Source organism: Rhododendron vialii, chromosome 10a (assembly GCF_030253575.1).
Source record: "Rhododendron vialii isolate Sample 1 chromosome 10a, ASM3025357v1".
NCBI classification, from domain to species: domain Eukaryota; kingdom Viridiplantae; phylum Streptophyta; class Magnoliopsida; order Ericales; family Ericaceae; genus Rhododendron; species Rhododendron vialii.
The window spans coordinates 11283291-11305324 of NC_080566.1; the positions used below are offsets into that span (position 1 = coordinate 11283291).

General features: G+C 57.9%; 54 non-coding genes across 54 annotated transcripts; all 54 read left to right on the forward strand.

The window, feature by feature from the left end:
- Positions 1-117: 117 nt before the first annotated feature.
- Positions 118-236, forward strand: LOC131305401 (5S ribosomal RNA). Its single transcript, XR_009192985.1, has one exon. It is a non-coding gene; the product is annotated as a 5S ribosomal RNA (ribosomal RNA).
- A 288-nt stretch (positions 237-524) lies between these two features.
- LOC131305085 (5S ribosomal RNA) lies at positions 525-643 on the forward strand. Its single transcript, XR_009192685.1, has one exon. It is a non-coding gene; the product is annotated as a 5S ribosomal RNA (ribosomal RNA).
- A 288-nt stretch (positions 644-931) lies between these two features.
- Positions 932-1050, forward strand: LOC131305402 (5S ribosomal RNA). Its single transcript, XR_009192986.1, has one exon. It is a non-coding gene; the product is annotated as a 5S ribosomal RNA (ribosomal RNA).
- Positions 1051-1338: 288 nt separating this feature from the next.
- On the forward strand, positions 1339-1457 carry LOC131305097 (5S ribosomal RNA). The gene has a single exon (XR_009192696.1). It is a non-coding gene; the product is annotated as a 5S ribosomal RNA (ribosomal RNA).
- A 288-nt stretch (positions 1458-1745) lies between these two features.
- On the forward strand, positions 1746-1864 carry LOC131305108 (5S ribosomal RNA). Its single transcript, XR_009192707.1, has one exon. It is a non-coding gene; the product is annotated as a 5S ribosomal RNA (ribosomal RNA).
- Positions 1865-2152: 288 nt separating this feature from the next.
- LOC131305120 (5S ribosomal RNA) lies at positions 2153-2271 on the forward strand. The gene has a single exon (XR_009192718.1). It is a non-coding gene; the product is annotated as a 5S ribosomal RNA (ribosomal RNA).
- Positions 2272-2559: 288 nt separating this feature from the next.
- Positions 2560-2678, forward strand: LOC131305403 (5S ribosomal RNA). Its single transcript, XR_009192987.1, has one exon. It is a non-coding gene; the product is annotated as a 5S ribosomal RNA (ribosomal RNA).
- Positions 2679-2967: 289 nt separating this feature from the next.
- Positions 2968-3086, forward strand: LOC131305131 (5S ribosomal RNA). The gene has a single exon (XR_009192729.1). It is a non-coding gene; the product is annotated as a 5S ribosomal RNA (ribosomal RNA).
- A 288-nt stretch (positions 3087-3374) lies between these two features.
- Positions 3375-3493, forward strand: LOC131305404 (5S ribosomal RNA). Its single transcript, XR_009192988.1, has one exon. It is a non-coding gene; the product is annotated as a 5S ribosomal RNA (ribosomal RNA).
- A 288-nt stretch (positions 3494-3781) lies between these two features.
- Positions 3782-3900, forward strand: LOC131305142 (5S ribosomal RNA). Its single transcript, XR_009192740.1, has one exon. It is a non-coding gene; the product is annotated as a 5S ribosomal RNA (ribosomal RNA).
- Positions 3901-4188: 288 nt separating this feature from the next.
- Positions 4189-4307, forward strand: LOC131305153 (5S ribosomal RNA). Its single transcript, XR_009192751.1, has one exon. It is a non-coding gene; the product is annotated as a 5S ribosomal RNA (ribosomal RNA).
- Positions 4308-4595: 288 nt separating this feature from the next.
- Positions 4596-4714, forward strand: LOC131305405 (5S ribosomal RNA). The gene has a single exon (XR_009192989.1). It is a non-coding gene; the product is annotated as a 5S ribosomal RNA (ribosomal RNA).
- A 288-nt stretch (positions 4715-5002) lies between these two features.
- Positions 5003-5120, forward strand: LOC131305677 (5S ribosomal RNA). Its single transcript, XR_009193249.1, has one exon. It is a non-coding gene; the product is annotated as a 5S ribosomal RNA (ribosomal RNA).
- A 288-nt stretch (positions 5121-5408) lies between these two features.
- Positions 5409-5527, forward strand: LOC131305164 (5S ribosomal RNA). The gene has a single exon (XR_009192762.1). It is a non-coding gene; the product is annotated as a 5S ribosomal RNA (ribosomal RNA).
- A 288-nt stretch (positions 5528-5815) lies between these two features.
- Positions 5816-5934, forward strand: LOC131305175 (5S ribosomal RNA). Its single transcript, XR_009192773.1, has one exon. It is a non-coding gene; the product is annotated as a 5S ribosomal RNA (ribosomal RNA).
- Positions 5935-6222: 288 nt separating this feature from the next.
- Positions 6223-6341, forward strand: LOC131305188 (5S ribosomal RNA). Its single transcript, XR_009192785.1, has one exon. It is a non-coding gene; the product is annotated as a 5S ribosomal RNA (ribosomal RNA).
- A 288-nt stretch (positions 6342-6629) lies between these two features.
- Positions 6630-6748, forward strand: LOC131305199 (5S ribosomal RNA). The gene has a single exon (XR_009192796.1). It is a non-coding gene; the product is annotated as a 5S ribosomal RNA (ribosomal RNA).
- Positions 6749-7036: 288 nt separating this feature from the next.
- On the forward strand, positions 7037-7155 carry LOC131305406 (5S ribosomal RNA). The gene has a single exon (XR_009192990.1). It is a non-coding gene; the product is annotated as a 5S ribosomal RNA (ribosomal RNA).
- Positions 7156-7443: 288 nt separating this feature from the next.
- LOC131305678 (5S ribosomal RNA) lies at positions 7444-7561 on the forward strand. Its single transcript, XR_009193250.1, has one exon. It is a non-coding gene; the product is annotated as a 5S ribosomal RNA (ribosomal RNA).
- Positions 7562-7849: 288 nt separating this feature from the next.
- On the forward strand, positions 7850-7968 carry LOC131305211 (5S ribosomal RNA). Its single transcript, XR_009192807.1, has one exon. It is a non-coding gene; the product is annotated as a 5S ribosomal RNA (ribosomal RNA).
- A 288-nt stretch (positions 7969-8256) lies between these two features.
- LOC131305229 (5S ribosomal RNA) lies at positions 8257-8375 on the forward strand. The gene has a single exon (XR_009192824.1). It is a non-coding gene; the product is annotated as a 5S ribosomal RNA (ribosomal RNA).
- A 288-nt stretch (positions 8376-8663) lies between these two features.
- Positions 8664-8782, forward strand: LOC131305407 (5S ribosomal RNA). The gene has a single exon (XR_009192991.1). It is a non-coding gene; the product is annotated as a 5S ribosomal RNA (ribosomal RNA).
- A 289-nt stretch (positions 8783-9071) lies between these two features.
- Positions 9072-9190, forward strand: LOC131305223 (5S ribosomal RNA). Its single transcript, XR_009192818.1, has one exon. It is a non-coding gene; the product is annotated as a 5S ribosomal RNA (ribosomal RNA).
- Positions 9191-9479: 289 nt separating this feature from the next.
- Positions 9480-9598, forward strand: LOC131305235 (5S ribosomal RNA). Its single transcript, XR_009192829.1, has one exon. It is a non-coding gene; the product is annotated as a 5S ribosomal RNA (ribosomal RNA).
- Positions 9599-9886: 288 nt separating this feature from the next.
- LOC131305246 (5S ribosomal RNA) lies at positions 9887-10005 on the forward strand. The gene has a single exon (XR_009192840.1). It is a non-coding gene; the product is annotated as a 5S ribosomal RNA (ribosomal RNA).
- Positions 10006-10293: 288 nt separating this feature from the next.
- On the forward strand, positions 10294-10412 carry LOC131305257 (5S ribosomal RNA). Its single transcript, XR_009192851.1, has one exon. It is a non-coding gene; the product is annotated as a 5S ribosomal RNA (ribosomal RNA).
- Positions 10413-10700: 288 nt separating this feature from the next.
- On the forward strand, positions 10701-10819 carry LOC131305408 (5S ribosomal RNA). The gene has a single exon (XR_009192992.1). It is a non-coding gene; the product is annotated as a 5S ribosomal RNA (ribosomal RNA).
- A 288-nt stretch (positions 10820-11107) lies between these two features.
- LOC131305269 (5S ribosomal RNA) lies at positions 11108-11226 on the forward strand. The gene has a single exon (XR_009192862.1). It is a non-coding gene; the product is annotated as a 5S ribosomal RNA (ribosomal RNA).
- A 288-nt stretch (positions 11227-11514) lies between these two features.
- LOC131305281 (5S ribosomal RNA) lies at positions 11515-11633 on the forward strand. Its single transcript, XR_009192873.1, has one exon. It is a non-coding gene; the product is annotated as a 5S ribosomal RNA (ribosomal RNA).
- Positions 11634-11921: 288 nt separating this feature from the next.
- Positions 11922-12040, forward strand: LOC131305409 (5S ribosomal RNA). The gene has a single exon (XR_009192993.1). It is a non-coding gene; the product is annotated as a 5S ribosomal RNA (ribosomal RNA).
- Positions 12041-12328: 288 nt separating this feature from the next.
- Positions 12329-12446, forward strand: LOC131305680 (5S ribosomal RNA). Its single transcript, XR_009193252.1, has one exon. It is a non-coding gene; the product is annotated as a 5S ribosomal RNA (ribosomal RNA).
- Positions 12447-12734: 288 nt separating this feature from the next.
- Positions 12735-12853, forward strand: LOC131305292 (5S ribosomal RNA). The gene has a single exon (XR_009192884.1). It is a non-coding gene; the product is annotated as a 5S ribosomal RNA (ribosomal RNA).
- A 288-nt stretch (positions 12854-13141) lies between these two features.
- On the forward strand, positions 13142-13260 carry LOC131305410 (5S ribosomal RNA). Its single transcript, XR_009192994.1, has one exon. It is a non-coding gene; the product is annotated as a 5S ribosomal RNA (ribosomal RNA).
- A 288-nt stretch (positions 13261-13548) lies between these two features.
- LOC131305542 (5S ribosomal RNA) lies at positions 13549-13667 on the forward strand. The gene has a single exon (XR_009193119.1). It is a non-coding gene; the product is annotated as a 5S ribosomal RNA (ribosomal RNA).
- Positions 13668-13955: 288 nt separating this feature from the next.
- On the forward strand, positions 13956-14074 carry LOC131305305 (5S ribosomal RNA). The gene has a single exon (XR_009192896.1). It is a non-coding gene; the product is annotated as a 5S ribosomal RNA (ribosomal RNA).
- Positions 14075-14362: 288 nt separating this feature from the next.
- Positions 14363-14481, forward strand: LOC131305316 (5S ribosomal RNA). Its single transcript, XR_009192907.1, has one exon. It is a non-coding gene; the product is annotated as a 5S ribosomal RNA (ribosomal RNA).
- Positions 14482-14769: 288 nt separating this feature from the next.
- LOC131305684 (5S ribosomal RNA) lies at positions 14770-14887 on the forward strand. The gene has a single exon (XR_009193256.1). It is a non-coding gene; the product is annotated as a 5S ribosomal RNA (ribosomal RNA).
- A 288-nt stretch (positions 14888-15175) lies between these two features.
- Positions 15176-15294, forward strand: LOC131305412 (5S ribosomal RNA). The gene has a single exon (XR_009192996.1). It is a non-coding gene; the product is annotated as a 5S ribosomal RNA (ribosomal RNA).
- Positions 15295-15582: 288 nt separating this feature from the next.
- Positions 15583-15700, forward strand: LOC131305674 (5S ribosomal RNA). Its single transcript, XR_009193246.1, has one exon. It is a non-coding gene; the product is annotated as a 5S ribosomal RNA (ribosomal RNA).
- A 288-nt stretch (positions 15701-15988) lies between these two features.
- On the forward strand, positions 15989-16107 carry LOC131305328 (5S ribosomal RNA). Its single transcript, XR_009192918.1, has one exon. It is a non-coding gene; the product is annotated as a 5S ribosomal RNA (ribosomal RNA).
- A 288-nt stretch (positions 16108-16395) lies between these two features.
- On the forward strand, positions 16396-16514 carry LOC131305413 (5S ribosomal RNA). Its single transcript, XR_009192997.1, has one exon. It is a non-coding gene; the product is annotated as a 5S ribosomal RNA (ribosomal RNA).
- Positions 16515-16803: 289 nt separating this feature from the next.
- On the forward strand, positions 16804-16922 carry LOC131305340 (5S ribosomal RNA). Its single transcript, XR_009192929.1, has one exon. It is a non-coding gene; the product is annotated as a 5S ribosomal RNA (ribosomal RNA).
- Positions 16923-17211: 289 nt separating this feature from the next.
- Positions 17212-17330, forward strand: LOC131305352 (5S ribosomal RNA). The gene has a single exon (XR_009192940.1). It is a non-coding gene; the product is annotated as a 5S ribosomal RNA (ribosomal RNA).
- A 288-nt stretch (positions 17331-17618) lies between these two features.
- LOC131305363 (5S ribosomal RNA) lies at positions 17619-17737 on the forward strand. The gene has a single exon (XR_009192951.1). It is a non-coding gene; the product is annotated as a 5S ribosomal RNA (ribosomal RNA).
- Positions 17738-18025: 288 nt separating this feature from the next.
- On the forward strand, positions 18026-18144 carry LOC131305375 (5S ribosomal RNA). Its single transcript, XR_009192962.1, has one exon. It is a non-coding gene; the product is annotated as a 5S ribosomal RNA (ribosomal RNA).
- A 288-nt stretch (positions 18145-18432) lies between these two features.
- On the forward strand, positions 18433-18551 carry LOC131305414 (5S ribosomal RNA). The gene has a single exon (XR_009192998.1). It is a non-coding gene; the product is annotated as a 5S ribosomal RNA (ribosomal RNA).
- A 288-nt stretch (positions 18552-18839) lies between these two features.
- Positions 18840-18958, forward strand: LOC131305387 (5S ribosomal RNA). The gene has a single exon (XR_009192973.1). It is a non-coding gene; the product is annotated as a 5S ribosomal RNA (ribosomal RNA).
- Positions 18959-19246: 288 nt separating this feature from the next.
- Positions 19247-19365, forward strand: LOC131305400 (5S ribosomal RNA). The gene has a single exon (XR_009192984.1). It is a non-coding gene; the product is annotated as a 5S ribosomal RNA (ribosomal RNA).
- Positions 19366-19653: 288 nt separating this feature from the next.
- LOC131305411 (5S ribosomal RNA) lies at positions 19654-19772 on the forward strand. The gene has a single exon (XR_009192995.1). It is a non-coding gene; the product is annotated as a 5S ribosomal RNA (ribosomal RNA).
- Positions 19773-20060: 288 nt separating this feature from the next.
- LOC131305416 (5S ribosomal RNA) lies at positions 20061-20179 on the forward strand. The gene has a single exon (XR_009192999.1). It is a non-coding gene; the product is annotated as a 5S ribosomal RNA (ribosomal RNA).
- A 289-nt stretch (positions 20180-20468) lies between these two features.
- On the forward strand, positions 20469-20587 carry LOC131305424 (5S ribosomal RNA). The gene has a single exon (XR_009193007.1). It is a non-coding gene; the product is annotated as a 5S ribosomal RNA (ribosomal RNA).
- Positions 20588-20876: 289 nt separating this feature from the next.
- On the forward strand, positions 20877-20995 carry LOC131305435 (5S ribosomal RNA). Its single transcript, XR_009193018.1, has one exon. It is a non-coding gene; the product is annotated as a 5S ribosomal RNA (ribosomal RNA).
- Positions 20996-21283: 288 nt separating this feature from the next.
- LOC131305447 (5S ribosomal RNA) lies at positions 21284-21402 on the forward strand. Its single transcript, XR_009193029.1, has one exon. It is a non-coding gene; the product is annotated as a 5S ribosomal RNA (ribosomal RNA).
- Positions 21403-21690: 288 nt separating this feature from the next.
- On the forward strand, positions 21691-21809 carry LOC131305459 (5S ribosomal RNA). The gene has a single exon (XR_009193040.1). It is a non-coding gene; the product is annotated as a 5S ribosomal RNA (ribosomal RNA).
- Positions 21810-22034: the final 225 nt, after the last annotated feature.

Below are 22034 nucleotides of genomic sequence, written 5' to 3' on the forward strand. Positions count from 1 at the left end.
TCCAACTGGATACGGGGTCCGGCCGGCGAGACGTGGCCAAGAAAGCCAGAGATAGAGGGAGCGGTGCCCGACGGGGCCGAAAAATGGACCAAAAGAATTGAAAGCGGAGTGCCTATCGGGTGCGATCATAACAGCACTAATGCACCGGATCCCATCAGAACTCCGCAGTTAAGCGTGCTTGGGCGAGAGTAGTACTAGGATGGGTGACCCCCTGGGAAGTCCTCGTGTTGCACCCCTTTTTCGTTTTTGTACGAAATCCCTTCCCCGCCCCCCGTTCCCTTCTTTCATCCGGTCGCCGCAACTTCGGCTCATGCCGTCCGTATCTTCCCGGAGAGTTTTCGCAGCGATTTTTCCAGCTTCGAGCCAAAATAGCCCCGTCAGCGGGCACGTTCGGCCGCAGCCATCCCTCCAACGGGATACGGGGTCCGGCCGGCGAGACGTGGGCAAGAAAGCCAGAGATAGAGGGAGCGGTGCCCGACGGGGCCGAAAAATGGACCAAAAGAATTGAAAGCGGAGTGCCTATCGGGTGCGATCATACCAGCACTAATGCACCGGATCCCATCAGAACTCCGCAGTTAAGCGTGCTTGGGCGAGAGTAGTACTAGGATGGGTGACCCCCTGGGAAGTCCTCGTGTTGCACCCCTTTTTCGTTTTTGTACGAAATCTCTTCCCCGCCCCCCGTTCCCTTCTTTCATCCGGTCGCCGCAACTTCGGCTCATGCCGTCCGTATCTTCCCGGAGAGTTTTCGCAGCGATTTTTCCAGCTTCGAGCCAAAATAGCCCCGTCAGCGGGCACGTTCGGCCGCAGCCATCCCTCCAACGGGATACGGGGTCCGGCCGGCGAGACGTGGCCAAGAAAGCCAGAGATAGAGGGAGCGGTGCCCGACGGGGCAGAAAAATGGACCAAAAGAATTGAAAGCGGAGTGCCTATCGGGTGCGATCATAACAGCACTAATGCACCGGATCCCATCAGAACTCCGCAGTTAAGCGTGCTTGGGCGAGAGTAGTACTAGGATGGGTGACCCCCTGGGAAGTCCTCGTGTTGCACCCCTTTTTCGTTTTTGTACGAAATCCCTTCCCCGCCCCCCGTTCCCTTCTTTCATCCGGTCGCCGCAACTTCGGCTCATGCCGTCCGTATCTTCCCGGAGAGTTTTCGCAGCGATTTTTCCAGCTTCGAGCCAAAATAGCCCCGTCAGCGGGCACGTTCGGCCGCAGCCATCCCTCCAACGGGATACGGGGTCCGGCCGGCGAGACGTGGCCAAGAAAGACAGAGATAGAGCGAGCGGTGCCCGACGGGGCCGAAAAATGGACCAAAAGAATTGAAAGCGGAGTGCCTATCGGGTGCGATCATACCAGCACTAATGCACCGGATCCCATCAGAACTCCGCAGTTAAGCGTGCTTGGGCGAGAGTAGTACTAGGATGGGTGACCCCCTGGGAAGTCCTCGTGTTGCACCCCTTTTTCGTTTTTGTACGAAATCCCTTCCCCGCCCCCCGTTCCCTTCTTTCATCCGGTCGCCGCAACTTCGGCTCATGCCGTCCGTATCTTTCCGGAGAGTTTTCGCAGCGATTTTTCCAGCTTCGAGCCAAAATAGCCCCGTCAGCGGGCACGTTCGGCCGCAGCCATCCCTCCAACGGGATACGGGGTCCGGCCGGCGAGACGTGGCCAAGAAAGACAGAGATAGAGGGAGCGGTGCCCGACGGGGCCGAAAAATGTACCAAAAGAATTGAAAGCGGAGTGCCTATCGGGTGCGATCATACCAGCACTAATGCACCGGATCCCATCAGAACTCCGCAGTTAAGCGTGCTTGGGCGAGAGTAGTACTAGGATGGGTGACCCCCTGGGAAGTCCTCGTGTTGCACCCCTTTTTCGTTTTTGTACGAAATCCCTTCCCCGCCCCCCGTTCCCTTCTTTCATCCGGTCGCCGCAACTTCGGCTCATGCCGTCCGTATCTTTCCGGAGAGTTTTCGCAGCGATTTTTCCAGCTTCGAGCCAAAATAGCCCCGTCAGCGGGCACGTTCGGCCGCAGCCATCCCTCCAACGGGATACGGGGTCCGGCCGGCGAGACGTGGCCAAGAAAGCCAGAGATAGAGGGAGCGGTGCCCGACGGGGCCGAAAAATGGACAAAAAGAATTGAAAGCGGAGTGCCTATCGGGTGCGATCATACCAGCACTAATGCACCGGATCCCATCAGAACTCCGCAGTTAAGCGTGCTTGGGCGAGAGTAGTACTAGGATGGGTGACCCCCTGGGAAGTCCTCGTGTTGCACCCCTTTTTTGTTTTTGTACGAAATCCCTTCCCCGCCCCCCGTTCCCTTCTTTCATCCGGTCGCCGCAACTTCGGCTCATGCCGTCCGTATCTTCCCGGAGAGTTTTCGCAGCGATTTTTCCAGCTTCGAGCCAAAATAGCCCCGTCAGCGGGCACGTTCGGCCGCAGCCATCCCTCCAACGGGATACGGGGTCCGGCCGGCGAGACGTGGCCAAGAAAGCCAGAGATAGAGGGAGCGGTGCCCGACGGGGCCGAAAAATGGACCAAAAGAATTGAAAGCGGAGTGCCTATCGGGTGCGATCATAACAGCACTAATGCACCGGATCCCATCAGAACTCCGCAGTTAAGCGTGCTTGGGCGAGAGTAGTACTAGGATGGGTGACCCCCTGGGAAGTCCTCGTGTTGCACCCCTTTTTCGTTTTTGTACGAAATCCCTTCCCCGCCCCCCGTTCCCTTCTTTCATCCGGTCGCCGCAACTTCGGCTCATGCCGTCCGTATCTTCCCGGAGAGTTTTCGCAGCGATTTTTCGAGCTGCGAGCCAAAATAGCCCCCTTCAGCGGGCACTCTCGGCCGCAGCCATCCCTCCAACGGGATACGGGGTCCGGCCGGCGAGACGTGGCCAAGAAAGCCAGAGATAGAGCGAGCAGTGCCCGACGGGGCAGAAAAATGGACCAAAAGAATTGAAAGCGGAGTGCCTATCGGGTGCGATCATACCAGCACTAATGCACCGGATCCCATCAGAACTCCGCAGTTAAGCGTGCTTGGGCGAGAGTAGTACTAGGATGGGTGACCCCCTGGGAAGTCCTCGTGTTGCACCCCTTTTTTGTTTTTGTACGAAATCTCTTCCCCGCCCCCCGTTCCCTTCTTTCATCCGGTCGCCGCAACTTCGGCTCATGCCGTCCGTATCTTCCCGGAGAGTTTTCGCAGCGATTTTTCCAGCTTCGAGCCAAAATAGCCCCGTCAGCGGGCACGTTCGGCCGCAGCCATCCCTCCAACGGGATACGGGGTCCGGCCGGCGAGACGTGGCCAAGAAAGCCAGAGATAGAGGGAGCGGTGCCCGACGGGGCCGAAAAATGGACCAAAAGAATTGAAAGCGGAGTGCCTATCGGGTGCGATCATAACAGCACTAATGCACCGGATCCCATCAGAACTCCGCAGTTAAGCGTGCTTGGGCGAGAGTAGTACTAGGATGGGTGACCCCCTGGGAAGTCCTCGTGTTGCACCCCTTTTTCGTTTTTGTACGAAATCCCTTCCCCGCCCCCCGTTCCCTTCTTTCATCCGGTCGCCGCAACTTCGGCTCATGCCGTCCGTATCTTCCCGGAGAGTTTTCGCAGCGATTTTTCCAGCTTCGAGCCAAAATAGCCCCGTCAGCGGGCACGTTCGGCCGCAGCCATCCCTCCAACAAGATACGGGGTCCGGCCGGCGAGACGTGGCCAAGAAAGACAGAGATAGAGCGAGCGGTGCCCGACGGGGCCGAAAAATGGACCAAAAGAATTGAAAGCGGAGTGCCTATCGGGTGCGATCATACCAGCACTAATGCACCGGATCCCATCAGAACTCCGCAGTTAAGCGTGCTTGGGCGAGAGTAGTACTAGGATGGGTGACCCCCTGGGAAGTCCTCGTGTTGCACCCCTTTTTCGTTTTTGTACGAAATCCCTTCCCCGCCCCCCGTTCCCTTCTTTCATCCGGTCGCCGCAACTTCGGCTCATGCCGTCCGTATCTTTCCGGAGAGTTTTCGCAGCGATTTTTCCAGCTTCGAGCCAAAATAGCCCCGTCAGCGGGCACGTTCGGCCGCAGCCATCCCTCCAACGGGATACGGGGTCCGGCCGGCGAGACGTGGCCAAGAAAGACAGAGATAGAGGGAGCGGTGCCCGACGGGGCCGAAAAATGTACCAAAAGAATTGAAAGCGGAGTGCCTATCGGGTGCGATCATACCAGCACTAATGCACCGGATCCCATCAGAACTCCGCAGTTAAGCGTGCTTGGGCGAGAGTAGTACTAGGATGGGTGACCCCCTGGGAAGTCCTCGTGTTGCACCCCTTTTTTGTTTTTGTACGAAATCTCTTCCCCGCCCCCCGTTCCCTTCTTTCATCCGGTCGCCGCAACTTCGGCTCATGCCGTCCGTATCTTCCCGGAGAGTTTTCGCAGCGATTTTTCCAGCTTCGAGCCAAAATAGCCCCGTCAGCGGGCACGTTCGGCCGCAGCCATCCCTCCAACGGGATACGGGGTCCGGCCGGCGAGACGTGGCCAAGAAAGCCAGAGATAGAGGGAGCGGTGCCCGACGGGGCCGAAAAATGGACCAAAAGAATTGAAAGCGGAGTGCCTATCGGGTGCGATCATAACAGCACTAATGCACCGGATCCCATCAGAACTCCGCAGTTAAGCGTGCTTGGGCGAGAGTAGTACTAGGATGGGTGACCCCCTGGGAAGTCCTCGTGTTGCACCCCTTTTTCGTTTTTGTACGAAATCCCTTCCCCGCCCCCCGTTCCCTTCTTTCATCCGGTCGCCGCAACTTCGGCTCATGCCGTCCGTATCTTCCCGGAGAGTTTTCGCAGCGATTTTTCCAGCTTCGAGCCAAAATAGCCCCGTCAGCGGGCACGTTCGGCCGCAGCCATCCCTCCAACGGGATACGGGGTCCGGCCGGCGAGACGTGGCCAAGAAAGCCAGAGATAGAGGGAGCGGTGCCCGACGGGGCCGAAAAATGGACCAAAAGAATTGAAAGCGGAGTGCCTATCGGGTGCGATCATAACAGCACTAATGCACCGGATCCCATCAGAACTCCGCAGTTAAGCGTGCTTGGGCGAGAGTAGTACTAGGATGGGTGACCCTTGGGAAGTCCTCGTGTTGCACCCCTTTTTCGTTTTTGTACGAAATCCCTTCCCCGCCCCCCGTTCCCTTCTTTCATCCGGTCGCCGCAACTTCGGCTCATGCCGTCCGTATCTTTCCGGAGAGTTTTCGCAGCGATTTTTCCAGCTTCGAGCCAAAATAGCCCCGTCAGCGGGCACGTTCGGCCGCAGCCATCCCTCCAACGGGATACGGGGTCCGGCCGGCGAGACGTGGCCAAGAAAGACAGAGATAGAGGGAGCGGTGCCCGACGGGGCCGAAAAATGTACCAAAAGAATTGAAAGCGGAGTGCCTATCGGGTGCGATCATACCAGCACTAATGCACCGGATCCCATCAGAACTCCGCAGTTAAGCGTGCTTGGGCGAGAGTAGTACTAGGATGGGTGACCCCCTGGGAAGTCCTCGTGTTGCACCCCTTTTTCGTTTTTGTACGAAATCCCTTCCCCGCCCCCCGTTCCCTTCTTTCATCCGGTCGCCGCAACTTCGGCTCATGCCGTCCGTATCTTTCCGGAGAGTTTTCGCAGCGATTTTTCCAGCTTCGAGCCAAAATAGCCCCGTCAGCGGGCACGTTCGGCCGCAGCCATCCCTCCAACGAGATACGGGGTCCGGCCGGCGAGACGTGGCCAAGAAAGCCAGAGATAGAGGGAGCGGTGCCCGACGGGGCCGAAAAATGGACAAAAAGAATTGAAAGCGGAGTGCCTATCGGGTGCGATCATACCAGCACTAATGCACCGGATCCCATCAGAACTCCGCAGTTAAGCGTGCTTGGGCGAGAGTAGTACTAGGATGGGTGACCCCCTGGGAAGTCCTCGTGTTGCACCCCTTTTTCGTTTTTGTACGAAATCCCTTCCCCGCCCCCCGTTCCCTTCTTTCATCCGGTCGCCGCAACTTCGGCTCATGCCGTCCGTATCTTCCCGGAGAGTTTTCGCAGCGATTTTTCCAGCTTCGAGCCAAAATAGCCCCGTCAGCGGGCACGTTCGGCCGCAGCCATCCCTCCAACAAGATACGGGGTCCGGCCGGCGAGACGTGGCCAAGAAAGACAGAGATAGAGCGAGCGGTGCCCGACGGGGCCGAAAAATGGACCAAAAGAATTGAAAGCGGAGTGCCTATCGGGTGCGATCATACCAGCACTAATGCACCGGATCCCATCAGAACTCCGCAGTTAAGCGTGCTTGGGCGAGAGTAGTACTAGGATGGGTGACCCCCTGGGAAGTCCTCGTGTTGCACCCCTTTTTCGTTTTTGTACGAAATCCCTTCCCCGCCCCCCGTTCCCTTCTTTCATCCGGTCGCCGCAACTTCGGCTCATGCCGTCCGTATCTTTCCGGAGAGTTTTCGCAGCGATTTTTCCAGCTTCGAGCCAAAATAGCCCCGTCAGCGGGCACGTTCGGCCGCAGCCATCCCTCCAACGGGATACGGGGTCCGGCCGGCGAGACGTGGCCAAGAAAGACAGAGATAGAGGGAGCGGTGCCCGACGGGGCCGAAAAATGTACCAAAAGAATTGAAAGCGGAGTGCCTATCGGGTGCGATCATACCAGCACTAATGCACCGGATCCCATCAGAACTCCGCAGTTAAGCGTGCTTGGGCGAGAGTAGTACTAGGATGGGTGACCCCCTGGGAAGTCCTCGTGTTGCACCCCTTTTTTGTTTTTGTACGAAATCTCTTCCCCGCCCCCCGTTCCCTTCTTTCATCCGGTCGCCGCAACTTCGGCTCATGCCGTCCGTATCTTCCCGGAGAGTTTTCGCAGCGATTTTTCCAGCTTCGAGCCAAAATAGCCCCGTCAGCGGGCACGTTCGGCCGCAGCCATCCCTCCAACGGGATACGGGGTCCGGCCGGCGAGACGTGGCCAAGAAAGCCAGAGATAGAGGGAGCGGTGCCCGACGGGGCCGAAAAATGGACCAAAAGAATTGAAAGCGGAGTGCCTATCGGGTGCGATCATAACAGCACTAATGCACCGGATCCCATCAGAACTCCGCAGTTAAGCGTGCTTGGGCGAGAGTAGTACTAGGATGGGTGACCCCCTGGGAAGTCCTCGTGTTGCACCCCTTTTTCGTTTTTGTACGAAATCCCTTCCCCGCCCCCCGTTCCCTTCTTTCATCCGGTCGCCGCAACTTCGGCTCATGCCGTCCGTATCTTCCCGGAGAGTTTTCGCAGCGATTTTTCCAGCTTCGAGCCAAAATAGCCCCGTCAGCGGGCACGTTCGGCCGCAGCCATCCCTCCAACGGGATACGGGGTCCGGCCGGCGAGACGTGGCCAAGAAAGCCAGAGATAGAGGGAGCGGTGCCCGACGGGGCCGAAAAATGGACCAAAAGAATTGAAAGCGGAGTGCCTATCGGGTGCGATCATAACAGCACTAATGCACCGGATCCCATCAGAACTCCGCAGTTAAGCGTGCTTGGGCGAGAGTAGTACTAGGATGGGTGACCCTTGGGAAGTCCTCGTGTTGCACCCCTTTTTCGTTTTTGTACGAAATCCCTTCCCCGCCCCCCGTTCCCTTCTTTCATCCGGTCGCCGCAACTTCGGCTCATGCCGTCCGTATCTTTCCGGAGAGTTTTCGCAGCGATTTTTCCAGCTTCGAGCCAAAATAGCCCCGTCAGCGGGCACGTTCGGCCGCAGCCATCCCTCCAACGGGATACGGGGTCCGGCCGGCGAGACGTGGCCAAGAAAGACAGAGATAGAGGGAGCGGTGCCCGACGGGGCCGAAAAATGTACCAAAAGAATTGAAAGCGGAGTGCCTATCGGGTGCGATCATACCAGCACTAATGCACCGGATCCCATCAGAACTCCGCAGTTAAGCGTGCTTGGGCGAGAGTAGTACTAGGATGGGTGACCCCCTGGGAAGTCCTCGTGTTGCACCCCTTTTTCGTTTTTGTACGAAATCCCTTCCCCGCCCCCCGTTCCCTTCTTTCATCCGGTCGCCGCAACTTCGGCTCATGCCGTCCGTATCTTTCCGGAGAGTTTTCGCAGCGATTTTTCCAGCTTCGAGCCAAAATAGCCCCGTCAGCGGGCACGTTCGGCCGCAGCCATCCCTCCAACGAGATACGGGGTCCGGCCGGCGAGACGTGGCCAAGAAAGCCAGAGATAGAGGGAGCGGTGCCCGACGGGGCCGAAAAATGGACAAAAAGAATTGAAAGCGGAGTGCCTATCGGGTGCGATCATACCAGCACTAATGCACCGGATCCCATCAGAACTCCGCAGTTAAGCGTGCTTGGGCGAGAGTAGTACTAGGATGGGTGACCCCCTGGAAAGTCCTCGTGTTGCACCCCTTTTTTGTTTTTGTACGAAATCCCTTCCCCGCCCCCCGTTCCCTTCTTTCATCCGGTCGCCGCAACTTCGGCTCATGCCGTCCGTATCTTCCCGGAGAGTTTTCGCAGCGATTTTTCCAGCTTCGAGCCAAAATAGCCCCGTCAGCGGGCACGTTCGGCCGCAGCCATCCCTCCAACGGGATACGGGGTCCGGCCGGCGAGACGTGGCCAAGAAAGCCAGAGATAGAGGGAGCGGTGCCCGACGGGGCCGAAAAATGGACCAAAAGAATTGAAAGCGGAGTGCCTATCGGGTGCGATCATAACAGCACTAATGCACCGGATCCCATCAGAACTCCGCAGTTAAGCGTGCTTGGGCGAGAGTAGTACTAGGATGGGTGACCCCCTGGGAAGTCCTCGTGTTGCACCCCTTTTTCGTTTTTGTACGAAATCCCTTCCCCGCCCCCCGTTCCCTTCTTTCATCCGGTCGCCGCAACTTCGGCTCATGCCGTCCGTATCTTCCCGGAGAGTTTTCGCAGCGATTTTTCGAGCTGCGAGCCAAAATAGCCCCCTTCAGCGGGCACTCTCGGCCGCAGCCATCCCTCCAACGGGATACGGGGTCCGGCCGGCGAGACGTGGCCAAGAAAGCCAGAGATAGAGCGAGCAGTGCCCGACGGGGCAGAAAAATGGACCAAAAGAATTGAAAGCGGAGTGCCTATCGGGTGCGATCATACCAGCACTAATGCACCGGATCCCATCAGAACTCCGCAGTTAAGCGTGCTTGGGCGAGAGTAGTACTAGGATGGGTGACCCCCTGGGAAGTCCTCGTGTTGCACCCCTTTTTCGTTTTTGTACGAAATCCCTTCCCCGCCCCCCGTTCCCTTCTTTCATCCGGTCGCCGCAACTTCGGCTCATTCCGTCCGTATCTTCCCGGAGAGTTTTCGCAGCGATTTTTCGAGCTGCGAGCCAAAATAGCCCCCTTCAGCGGGCACTCTCGGCCGTAGCCATCCCTCCAACGGGATACGGGGTCCGGCCGGCGAGACGTGGCCAAGAAAGCCAGAGATAGAGCGAGCGGTGCCCGACGGGGCAGAAAAATGGACCAAAAGAATTGAAAGCGGAGTGCCTATCGGGTGCGATCATACCAGCACTAATGCACCGGATCCCATCAGAACTCCGCAGTTAAGCGTGCTTGGGCGAGAGTAGTACTAGGATGGGTGACCCCCTGGGAAGTCCTCGTGTTGCACCCCTTTTTCGTTTTTGTACGAAATCCCTTCCCCGCCCCCCGTTCCCTTCTTTCATCCGGTCGCCGCAACTTCGGCTCATGCCGTCCGTATCTTCCCGGAGAGTTTTCGCAGCGATTTTTCCAGCTTCGAGCCAAAATAGCCCCGTCAGCGGGCACGTTCGGCCGCAGCCATCCCTCCAACAAGATACGGGGTCCGGCCGGCGAGACGTGGCCAAGAAAGACAGAGATAGAGCGAGCGGTGCCCGACGGGGCCGAAAAATGGACCAAAAGAATTGAAAGCGGAGTGCCTATCGGGTGCGATCATACCAGCACTAATGCACCGGATCCCATCAGAACTCCGCAGTTAAGCGTGCTTGGGCGAGAGTAGTACTAGGATGGGTGACCCCCTGGGAAGTCCTCGTGTTGCACCCCTTTTTCGTTTTTGTACGAAATCCCTTCCCCGCCCCCCGTTCCCTTCTTTCATCCGGTCGCCGCAACTTCGGCTCATGCCGTCCGTATCTTTCCGGAGAGTTTTCGCAGCGATTTTTCCAGCTTCGAGCCAAAATAGCCCCGTCAGCGGGCACGTTCGGCCGCAGCCATCCCTCCAACGGGATACGGGGTCCGGCCGGCGAGACGTGGCCAAGAAAGACAGAGATAGAGGGAGCGGTGCCCGACGGGGCCGAAAAATGTACCAAAAGAATTGAAAGCGGAGTGCCTATCGGGTGCGATCATACCAGCACTAATGCACCGGATCCCATCAGAACTCCGCAGTTAAGCGTGCTTGGGCGAGAGTAGTACTAGGATGGGTGACCCCCTGGGAAGTCCTCGTGTTGCACCCCTTTTTTGTTTTTGTACGAAATCTCTTCCCCGCCCCCCGTTCCCTTCTTTCATCCGGTCGCCGCAACTTCGGCTCATGCCGTCCGTATCTTCCCGGAGAGTTTTCGCAGCGATTTTTCCAGCTTCGAGCCAAAATAGCCCCGTCAGCGGGCACGTTCGGCCGCAGCCATCCCTCCAACGGGATACGGGGTCCGGCCGGCGAGACGTGGCCAAGAAAGCCAGAGATAGAGGGAGCGGTGCCCGACGGGGCCGAAAAATGGACCAAAAGAATTGAAAGCGGAGTGCCTATCGGGTGCGATCATAACAGCACTAATGCACCGGATCCCATCAGAACTCCGCAGTTAAGCGTGCTTGGGCGAGAGTAGTACTAGGATGGGTGACCCCCTGGGAAGTCCTCGTGTTGCACCCCTTTTTCGTTTTTGTACGAAATCCCTTCCCCGCCCCCCGTTCCCTTCTTTCATCCGGTCGCCGCAACTTCGGCTCATGCCGTCCGTATCTTCCCGGAGAGTTTTCGCAGCGATTTTTCCAGCTTCGAGCCAAAATAGCCCCGTCAGCGGGCACGTTCGGCCGCAGCCATCCCTCCAACAAGATACGGGGTCCGGCCGGCGAGACGTGGCCAAGAAAGACAGAGATAGAGCGAGCGGTGCCCGACGGGGCCGAAAAATGGACCAAAAGAATTGAAAGCGGAGTGCCTATCGGGTGCGATCATACCAGCACTAATGCACCGGATCCCATCAGAACTCCGCAGTTAAGCGTGCTTGGGCGAGAGTAGTACTAGGATGGGTGACCCCCTGGGAAGTCCTCGTGTTGCACCCCTTTTTCGTTTTTGTACGAAATCCCTTCCCCGCCCCCCGTTCCCTTCTTTCATCCGGTCGCCGCAACTTCGGCTCATGCCGTCCGTATCTTTCCGGAGAGTTTTCGCAGCGATTTTTCCAGCTTCGAGCCAAAATAGCCCCGTCAGCGGGCACGTTCGGCCGCAGCCATCCCTCCAACGGGATACGGGGTCCGGCCGGCGAGACGTGGCCAAGAAAGACAGAGATAGAGGGAGCGGTGCCCGACGGGGCCGAAAAATGTACCAAAAGAATTGAAAGCGGAGTGCCTATCGGGTGCGATCATACCAGCACTAATGCACCGGATCCCATCAGAACTCCGCAGTTAAGCGTGCTTGGGCGAGAGTAGTACTAGGATGGGTGACCCCCTGGGAAGTCCTCGTGTTGCACCCCTTTTTTGTTTTTGTACGAAATCTCTTCCCCGCCCCCCGTTCCCTTCTTTCATCCGGTCGCCGCAACTTCGGCTCATGCCGTCCGTATCTTCCCGGAGAGTTTTCGCAGCGATTTTTCCAGCTTCGAGCCAAAATAGCCCCGTCAGCGGGCACGTTCGGCCGCAGCCATCCCTCCAACGGGATACGGGGTCCGGCCGGCGAGACGTGGCCAAGAAAGCCAGAGATAGAGGGAGCGGTGCCCGACGGGGCCGAAAAATGGACCAAAAGAATTGAAAGCGGAGTGCCTATCGGGTGCGATCATAACAGCACTAATGCACCGGATCCCATCAGAACTCCGCAGTTAAGCGTGCTTGGGCGAGAGTAGTACTAGGATGGGTGACCCCCTGGGAAGTCCTCGTGTTGCACCCCTTTTTCGTTTTTGTACGAAATCCCTTCCCCGCCCCCCGTTCCCTTCTTTCATCCGGTCGCCGCAACTTCGGCTCATGCCGTCCGTATCTTCCCGGAGAGTTTTCGCAGCGATTTTTCCAGCTTCGAGCCAAAATAGCCCCGTCAGCGGGCACGTTCGGCCGCAGCCATCCCTCCAACGGGATACGGGGTCCGGCCGGCGAGACGTGGCCAAGAAAGCCAGAGATAGAGGGAGCGGTGCCCGACGGGGCCGAAAAATGGACCAAAAGAATTGAAAGCGGAGTGCCTATCGGGTGCGATCATAACAGCACTAATGCACCGGATCCCATCAGAACTCCGCAGTTAAGCGTGCTTGGGCGAGAGTAGTACTAGGATGGGTGACCCTTGGGAAGTCCTCGTGTTGCACCCCTTTTTCGTTTTTGTACGAAATCCCTTCCCCGCCCCCCGTTCCCTTCTTTCATCCGGTCGCCGCAACTTCGGCTCATGCCGTCCGTATCTTTCCGGAGAGTTTTCGCAGCGATTTTTCCAGCTTCGAGCCAAAATAGCCCCGTCAGCGGGCACGTTCGGCCGCAGCCATCCCTCCAACGGGATACGGGGTCCGGCCGGCGAGACGTGGCCAAGAAAGACAGAGATAGAGGGAGCGGTGCCCGACGGGGCAGAAAAATGTACCAAAAGAATTGAAAGCGGAGTGCCTATCGGGTGCGATCATACCAGCACTAATGCACCGGATCCCATCAGAACTCCGCAGTTAAGCGTGCTTGGGCGAGAGTAGTACTAGGATGGGTGACCCCCTGGGAAGTCCTCGTGTTGCACCCCTTTTTTGTTTTTGTACGAAATCTCTTCCCCGCCCCCCGTTCCCTTCTTTCATCCGGTCGCCGCAACTTCGGCTCATGCCGTCCGTATCTTCCCGGAGAGTTTTCGCAGCGATTTTTCCAGCTTCGAGCCAAAATAGCCCGGTCAGCGGGCACGTTCGGCCGCAGCCATCCCTCCAACGGGATACGGGGTCCGGCCGGCGAGACGTGGCCAAGAAAGCCAGAGATAGAGGGAGCGGTGCCCGACGGGGCAGAAAAATGGACCAAAAGAATTGAAAGCGGAGTGCCTATCGGGTGCGATCATAACAGCACTAATGCACCGGATCCCATCAGAACTCCGCAGTTAAGCGTGCTTGGGCGAGAGTAGTACTAGGATGGGTGACCCCCTGGGAAGTCCTCGTGTTGCACCCCTTTTTCGTTTTTGTACGAAATCCCTTCCCCGCCCCCCGTTCCCTTCTTTCATCCGGTCGCCGCAACTTCGGCTCATGCCGTCCGTATCTTCCCGGAGAGTTTTCGCAGCGATTTTTCCAGCTTCGAGCCAAAATAGCCCCGTCAGCGGGCACGTTCGGCCGCAGCCATCCCTCCAACGGGATACGGGGTCCGGCCGGCGAGACGTGGCCAAGAAAGCCAGAGATAGAGGGAGCGGTGCCCGACGGGGCCGAAAAATGGACCAAAAGAATTGAAAGCGGAGTGCCTATCGGGTGCGATCATAACAGCACTAATGCACCGGATCCCATCAGAACTCCGCAGTTAAGCGTGCTTGGGCGAGAGTAGTACTAGGATGGGTGACCCCCTTGGAAGTCCTCGTGTTGCACCCCTTTTTCGTTTTTGTACGAAATCCCTTCCCCGCCCCCCGTTCCCTTCTTTCATCCGGTCGCCGCAACTTCGGCTCATGCCGTCCGTATCTTTCCGGAGAGTTTTCGCAGCGATTTTTCCAGCTTCGAGCCAAAATAGCCCCGTCAGCGGGCACGTTCGGCCGCAGCCATCCCTCCAACGGGATACGGGGTCCGGCCGGCGAGACGTGGCCAAGAAAGCCAGAGATAGAGGGAGCGGTGCCCGACGGGGCAGAAAAATGTACCAAAAGAATTGAAAGCGGAGTGCCTATCGGGTGCGATCATACCAGCACTAATGCACCGGATCCCATCAGAACTCCGCAGTTAAGCGTGCTTGGGCGAGAGTAGTACTAGGATGGGTGACCCCCTGGGAAGTCCTCGTGTTGCACCCCTTTTTTGTTTTTGTACGAAATCTCTTCCCCGCCCCCCGTTCCCTTCTTTCATCCGGTCGCCGCAACTTCGGCTCATGCCGTCCGTATCTTCCCGGAGAGTTTTCGCAGCGATTTTTCCAGCTTCGAGCCAAAATAGCCCCGTCAGCGGGCACGTTCGGCCGCAGCCATCCCTCCAACGGGATACGGGGTCCGGCCGGCGAGACGTGGCCAAGAAAGCCAGAGATAGAGGGAGCGGTGCCCGACGGGGCCGAAAAATGGACCAAAAGAATTGAAAGCGGAGTGCCTATCGGGTGCGATCATACCAGCACTAATGCACCGGATCCCATCAGAACTCCGCAGTTAAGCGTGCTTGGGCGAGAGTAGTACTAGGATGGGTGACCCCCTGGGAAGTCCTCGTGTTGCACCCCTTTTTCGTTTTTGTACGAAATCCCTTCCCCGCCCCCCGTTCCCTTCTTTCATCCGGTCGCCGCAACTTCGGCTCATGCCGTCCGGATCTTCCCGGAGAGTTTTCGCAGCGATTTTTCCAGCTGCGAGCCAAAATAGCCCCGTCAGCGGGCACGTTCGGCCGCAGCCATCCCTCCAACGGGATACGGGGTCCGGCCGGCGAGACGTGGCCAAGAAAGACAGAGATAGAGGGAGCGGTGCCCGACGGGGCAGAAAAATGGACCAAAAGAATTGAAAGCGGAGTGCCTATCGGGTGCGATCATAACAGCACTAATGCACCGGATCCCATCAGAACTCCGCAGTTAAGCGTGCTTGGGCGAGAGTAGTACTAGGATGGGTGACCCCCGGGAAGTCCTCGTGTTGCACCCCTTTTTCGTTTTTGTACGAAATCCCTTCCCCGCCCCCCGTTCCCTTCTTTCATCCGGTCGCCGCAACTTCGGCTCATGCCGTCCGTATCTTCCCGGAGAGTTTTCGCAGCGATTTTTCCAGCTTCGAGCCAAAATAGCCCCGTCAGCGGGCACGTTCGGCCGCAGCCATCCCTCCAACGGGATACGGGGTCCGGCCGGCGAGACGTGGCCAAGAAAGCCAGAGATAGAGGGAGCGGTGCCCGACGGGGCAGAAAAATGGACCAAAAGAATTGAAAGCGGAGTGCCTATCGGGTGCGATCATAACAGCACTAATGCACCGGATCCCATCAGAACTCCGCAGTTAAGCGTGCTTGGGCGAGAGTAGTACTAGGATGGGTGACCCCCTGGGAAGTCCTCGTGTTGCACCCCTTTTTCGTTTTTGTACGAAATCCCTTCCCCGCCCCCCGTTCCCTTCTTTCATCCGGTCGCCGCAACTTCGGCTCATGCCGTCCGTATCTTTCCGGAGAGTTTTCGCAGCGATTTTTCCAGCTTCGAGCCAAAATAGCCCCGTCAGCGGGCACGTTCGGCCGCAGCCATCCCTCCAACGGGATACGGGGTCCGGCCGGCGAGACGTGGCCAAGAAAGCCAGAGATAGAGGGAGCGGTGCCCGACGGGGCAGAAAAATGTACCAAAAGAATTGAAAGCGGAGTGCCTATCGGGTGCGATCATACCAGCACTAATGCACCGGATCCCATCAGAACTCGCAGTTAAGCGTGCTTGGGCGAGAGTAGTACTAGGATGGGTGACCCCCTGGGAAGTCCTCGTGTTGCACCCCTTTTTCGTTTTTGTACGAAATCCCTTCCCCGCCCCCCGTTCCCTTCTTTCATCCGGTCGCCGCAACTTCGGCTCATGCCGTCCGTATCTTTCCGGAGAGTTTTCGCAGCGATTTTTCCAGCTTCGAGCCAAAATAGCCCCGTCAGCGGGCACGTTCGGCCGCAGCCATCCCTCCAACGGGATACGGGGTCCGGCCGGCGAGACGTGGCCAAGAAAGCCAGAGATAGAGGGAGCGGTGCCCGACGGGGCCGAAAAATGGACCAAAAGAATTGAAAGCGGAGTGCCTATCGGGTGCGATCATACCAGCACTAATGCACCGGATCCCATCAGAACTCCGCAGTTAAGCGTGCTTGGGCGAGAGTAGTACTAGGATGGGTGACCCCCTGGGAAGTCCTCGTGTTGCACCCCTTTTTTGTTTTTGTACGAAATCCCTTCCCCGCCCCCCGTTCCCTTCTTTCATCCGGTCGCCGCAACTTCGGCTCATGCCGTCCGTATCTTCCCGGAGAGTTTTCGCAGCGATTTTTCCAGCTTCGAGCCAAAATAGCCCCGTCAGCGGGCACGTTCGGCCGCAGCCATCCCTCCAACGGGATACGGGGTCCGGCCGGCGAGACGTGGCCAAGAAAGCCAGAGATAGAGGGAGCGGTGCCCGACGGGGCCGAAAAATGGACCAAAAGAATTGAAAGCGGAGTGCCTATCGGGTGCGATCATAACAGCACTAATGCACCGGATCCCATCAGAACTCCGCAGTTAAGCGTGCTTGGGCGAGAGTAGTACTAGGATGGGTGACCCCCTGGGAAGTCCTCGTGTTGCACCCCTTTTTCGTTTTTGTACGAAATCCCTTCCCCGCCCCCCGTTCCCTTCTTTCATCCGGTCGCCGCAACTTCGGCTCATGCCGTCCGTATCTTCCCGGAGAGTTTTCGCAGCGATTTTTCGAGCTGCGAGCCAAAATAGCCCCCTTCAGCGGGCACTCTCGGCCGCAGCCATCCCTCCAACGGGATACGGGGTCCGGCCGGCGAGACGTGGCCAAGAAAGCCAGAGATAGAGCGAGCAGTGCCCGACGGGGCAGAAAAATGGACCAAAAGAATTGAAAGCGGAGTGCCTATCGGGTGCGATCATACCAGCACTAATGCACCGGATCCCATCAGAACTCCGCAGTTAAGCGTGCTTGGGCGAGAGTAGTACTAGGATGGGTGACCCCCTGGGAAGTCCTCGTGTTGCACCCCTTTTTCGTTTTTGTACGAAATCCCTTCCCCGCCCCCCGTTCCCTTCTTTCATCCGGTCGCCGCAACTTCGGCTCATTCCGTCCGTATCTTCCCGGAGAGTTTTCGCAGCGATTTTTCGAGCTGCGAGCCAAAATAGCCCCCTTCAGCGGGCACTCTCGGCCGTAGCCATCCCTCCAACGGGATACGGGGTCCGGCCGGCGAGACGTGGCCAAGAAAGCCAGAGATAGAGCGAGCGGTGCCCGACGGGGGAGAAAAATGGACCAAAAGAATTGAAAGCGGAGTGCCTATCGGGTGCGATCATACCAGCACTAATGCACCGGATCCCATCAGAACTCCGCAGTTAAGCGTGCTTGGGCGAGAGTAGTACTAGGATGGGTGACCCCCTGGGAAGTCCTCGTGTTGCACCCCTTTTTCGTTTTTGTACGAAATCCCTTCCCCGCCCCCCGTTCCCTTCTTTCATCCGGTCGCCGCAACTTCGGCTCATGCCGTCCGTATCTTCCCGGAGAGTTTTCGCAGCGATTTTTCCAGCTTCGAGCCAAAATAGCCCCGTCAGCGGGCACGTTCGGCCGCAGCCATCCCTCCAACAAGATACGGGGTCCGGCCGGCGAGACGTGGCCAAGAAAGACAGAGATAGAGCGAGCGGTGCCCGACGGGGCCGAAAAATGGACCAAAAGAATTGAAAGCGGAGTGCCTATCGGGTGCGATCATACCAGCACTAATGCACCGGATCCCATCAGAACTCCGCAGTTAAGCGTGCTTGGGCGAGAGTAGTACTAGGATGGGTGACCCCCTGGGAAGTCCTCGTGTTGCACCCCTTTTTCGTTTTTGTACGAAATCCCTTCCCCGCCCCCCGTTCCCTTCTTTCATCCGGTCGCCGCAACTTCGGCTCATGCCGTCCGTATCTTTCCGGAGAGTTTTCGCAGCGATTTTTCCAGCTTCGAGCCAAAATAGCCCCGTCAGCGGGCACGTTCGGCCGCAGCCATCCCTCCAACGGGATACGGGGTCCGGCCGGCGAGACGTGGCCAAGAAAGACAGAGATAGAGGGAGCGGTGCCCGACGGGGCCGAAAAATGTACCAAAAGAATTGAAAGCGGAGTGCCTATCGGGTGCGATCATACCAGCACTAATGCACCGGATCCCATCAGAACTCCGCAGTTAAGCGTGCTTGGGCGAGAGTAGTACTAGGATGGGTGACCCCCTGGGAAGTCCTCGTGTTGCACCCCTTTTTTGTTTTTGTACGAAATCTCTTCCCCGCCCCCCGTTCCCTTCTTTCATCCGGTCGCCGCAACTTCGGCTCATGCCGTCCGTATCTTCCCGGAGAGTTTTCGCAGCGATTTTTCCAGCTTCGAGCCAAAATAGCCCCGTCAGCGGGCACGTTCGGCCGCAGCCATCCCTCCAACGGGATACGGGGTCCGGCCGGCGAGACGTGGCCAAGAAAGCCAGAGATAGAGGGAGCGGTGCCCGACGGGGCCGAAAAATGGACCAAAAGAATTGAAAGCGGAGTGCCTATCGGGTGCGATCATAACAGCACTAATGCACCGGATCCCATCAGAACTCCGCAGTTAAGCGTGCTTGGGCGAGAGTAGTACTAGGATGGGTGACCCCCTGGGAAGTCCTCGTGTTGCACCCCTTTTTCGTTTTTGTACGAAATCCCTTCCCCGCCCCCCGTTCCCTTCTTTCATCCGGTCGCCGCAACTTCGGCTCATGCCGTCCGTATCTTCCCGGAGAGTTTTCGCAGCGATTTTTCCAGCTTCGAGCCAAAATAGCCCCGTCAGCGGGCACGTTCGGCCGCAGCCATCCCTCCAACAAGATACGGGGTCCGGCCGGCGAGACGTGGCCAAGAAAGACAGAGATAGAGCGAGCGGTGCCCGACGGGGCCGAAAAATGGACCAAAAGAATTGAAAGCGGAGTGCCTATCGGGTGCGATCATACCAGCACTAATGCACCGGATCCCATCAGAACTCCGCAGTTAAGCGTGCTTGGGCGAGAGTAGTACTAGGATGGGTGACCCCCTGGGAAGTCCTCGTGTTGCACCCCTTTTTCGTTTTTGTACGAAATCCCTTCCCCGCCCCCCGTTCCCTTCTTTCATCCGGTCGCCGCAACTTCGGCTCATGCCGTCCGTATCTTTCCGGAGAGTTTTCGCAGCGATTTTTCCAGCTTCGAGCCAAAATAGCCCCGTCAGCGGGCACGTTCGGCCGCAGCCATCCCTCCAACGGGATACGGGGTCCGGCCGGCGAGACGTGGCCAAGAAAGACAGAGATAGAGGGAGCGGTGCCCGACGGGGCCGAAAAATGTACCAAAAGAATTGAAAGCGGAGTGCCTATCGGGTGCGATCATACCAGCACTAATGCACCGGATCCCATCAGAACTCCGCAGTTAAGCGTGCTTGGGCGAGAGTAGTACTAGGATGGGTGACCCCCTGGGAAGTCCTCGTGTTGCACCCCTTTTTTGTTTTTGTACGAAATCTCTTCCCCGCCCCCCGTTCCCTTCTTTCATCCGGTCGCCGCAACTTCGGCTCATGCCGTCCGTATCTTCCCGGAGAGTTTTCGCAGCGATTTTTCCAGCTTCGAGCCAAAATAGCCCCGTCAGCGGGCACGTTCGGCCGCAGCCATCCCTCCAACGGGATACGGGGTCCGGCCGGCGAGACGTGGCCAAGAAAGCCAGAGATAGAGGGAGCGGTGCCCGACGGGGCCGAAAAATGGACCAAAAGAATTGAAAGCGGAGTGCCTATCGGGTGCGATCATACCAGCACTAATGCACCGGATCCCATCAGAACTCCGCAGTTAAGCGTGCTTGGGCGAGAGTAGTACTAGGATGGGTGACCCCCTGGGAAGTCCTCGTGTTGCACCCCTTTTTTGTTTTTGTACGAAATCCCTTCCCCGCCCCCCGTTCCCTTCTTTCATCCGGTCGCCGCAACTTCGGCTCATGCCGTCCGTATCTTCCCGGAGAGTTTTCGCAGCGATTTTTCCAGCTTCGAGCCAAAATAGCCCCGTCAGCGGGCACGTTCGGCCGCAGCCATCCCTCCAACGGGATACGGGGTCCGGCCGGCGAGACGTGGCCAAGAAAGCCAGAGATAGAGGGAGCGGTGCCCGACGGGGCCGAAAAATGGACCAAAAGAATTGAAAGCGGAGTGCCTATCGGGTGCGATCATAACAGCACTAATGCACCGGATCCCATCAGAACTCCGCAGTTAAGCGTGCTTGGGCGAGAGTAGTACTAGGATGGGTGACCCCCTGGGAAGTCCTCGTGTTGCACCCCTTTTTCGTTTTTGTACGAAATCCCTTCCCCGCCCCCCGTTCCCTTCTTTCATCCGGTCGCCGCAACTTCGGCTCATGCCGTCCGTATCTTCCCGGAGAGTTTTCGCAGCGATTTTTCGAGCTGCGAGCCAAAATAGCCCCCTTCAGCGGGCACTCTCGGCCGCAGCCATCCCTCCAACGGGATACGGGGTCCGGCCGGCGAGACGTGGCCAAGAAAGCCAGAGATAGAGCGAGCAGTGCCCGACGGGGCAGAAAAATGGACCAAAAGAATTGAAAGCGGAGTGCCTATCGGGTGCGATCATACCAGCACTAATGCACCGGATCCCATCAGAACTCCGCAGTTAAGCGTGCTTGGGCGAGAGTAGTACTAGGATGGGTGACCCCCTGGGAAGTCCTCGTGTTGCACCCCTTTTTCGTTTTTGTACGAAATCCCTTCCCCGCCCCCCGTTCCCTTCTTTCATCCGGTCGCCGCAACTTCGGCTCATTCCGTCCGTATCTTCCCGGAGAGTTTTCGCAGCGATTTTTCGAGCTGCGAGCCAAAATAGCCCCCTTCAGCGGGCACTCTCGGCCGTAGCCATCCCTCCAACGGGATACGGGGTCCGGCCGGCGAGACGTGGCCAAGAAAGCCAGAGATAGAGCGAGCGGTGCCCGACGGGGCAGAAAAATGGACCAAAAGAATTGAAAGCGGAGTGCCTATCGGGTGCGATCATACCAGCACTAATGCACCGGATCCCATCAGAACTCCGCAGTTAAGCGTGCTTGGGCGAGAGTAGTACTAGGATGGGTGACCCCCTGGGAAGTCCTCGTGTTGCACCCCTTTTTCGTTTTTGTACGAAATCCCTTCCCCGCCCCCCGTTCCCTTCTTTCATCCGGTCGCCGCAACTTCGGCTCATGCCGTCCGTATCTTCCCGGAGAGTTTTCGCAGCGATTTTTCCAGCTTCGAGCCAAAATAGCCCCGTCAGCGGGCACGTTCGGCCGCAGCCATCCCTCCAACAAGATACGGGGTCCGGCCGGCGAGACGTGGCCAAGAAAGACAGAGATAGAGCGAGCGGTGCCCGACGGGGCCGAAAAATGGACCAAAAGAATTGAAAGCGGAGTGCCTATCGGGTGCGATCATACCAGCACTAATGCACCGGATCCCATCAGAACTCCGCAGTTAAGCGTGCTTGGGCGAGAGTAGTACTAGGATGGGTGACCCCCTGGGAAGTCCTCGTGTTGCACCCCTTTTTCGTTTTTGTACGAAATCCCTTCCCCGCCCCCCGTTCCCTTCTTTCATCCGGTCGCCGCAACTTCGGCTCATGCCGTCCGTATCTTTCCGGAGAGTTTTCGCAGCGATTTTTCCAGCTTCGAGCCAAAATAGCCCCGTCAGCGGGCACGTTCGGCCGCAGCCATCCCTCCAACGGGATACGGGGTCCGGCCGGCGAGACGTGGCCAAGAAAGACAGAGATAGAGGGAGCGGTGCCCGACGGGGCCGAAAAATGTACCAAAAGAATTGAAAGCGGAGTGCCTATCGGGTGCGATCATACCAGCACTAATGCACCGGATCCCATCAGAACTCCGCAGTTAAGCGTGCTTGGGCGAGAGTAGTACTAGGATGGGTGACCCCCTGGGAAGTCCTCGTGTTGCACCCCTTTTTTGTTTTTGTACGAAATCTCTTCCCCGCCCCCCGTTCCCTTCTTTCATCCGGTCGCCGCAACTTCGGCTCATGCCGTCCGTATCTTCCCGGAGAGTTTTCGCAGCGATTTTTCCAGCTTCGAGCCAAAATAGCCCCGTCAGCGGGCACGTTCGGCCGCAGCCATCCCTCCAACGGGATACGGGGTCCGGCCGGCGAGACGTGGCCAAGAAAGCCAGAGATA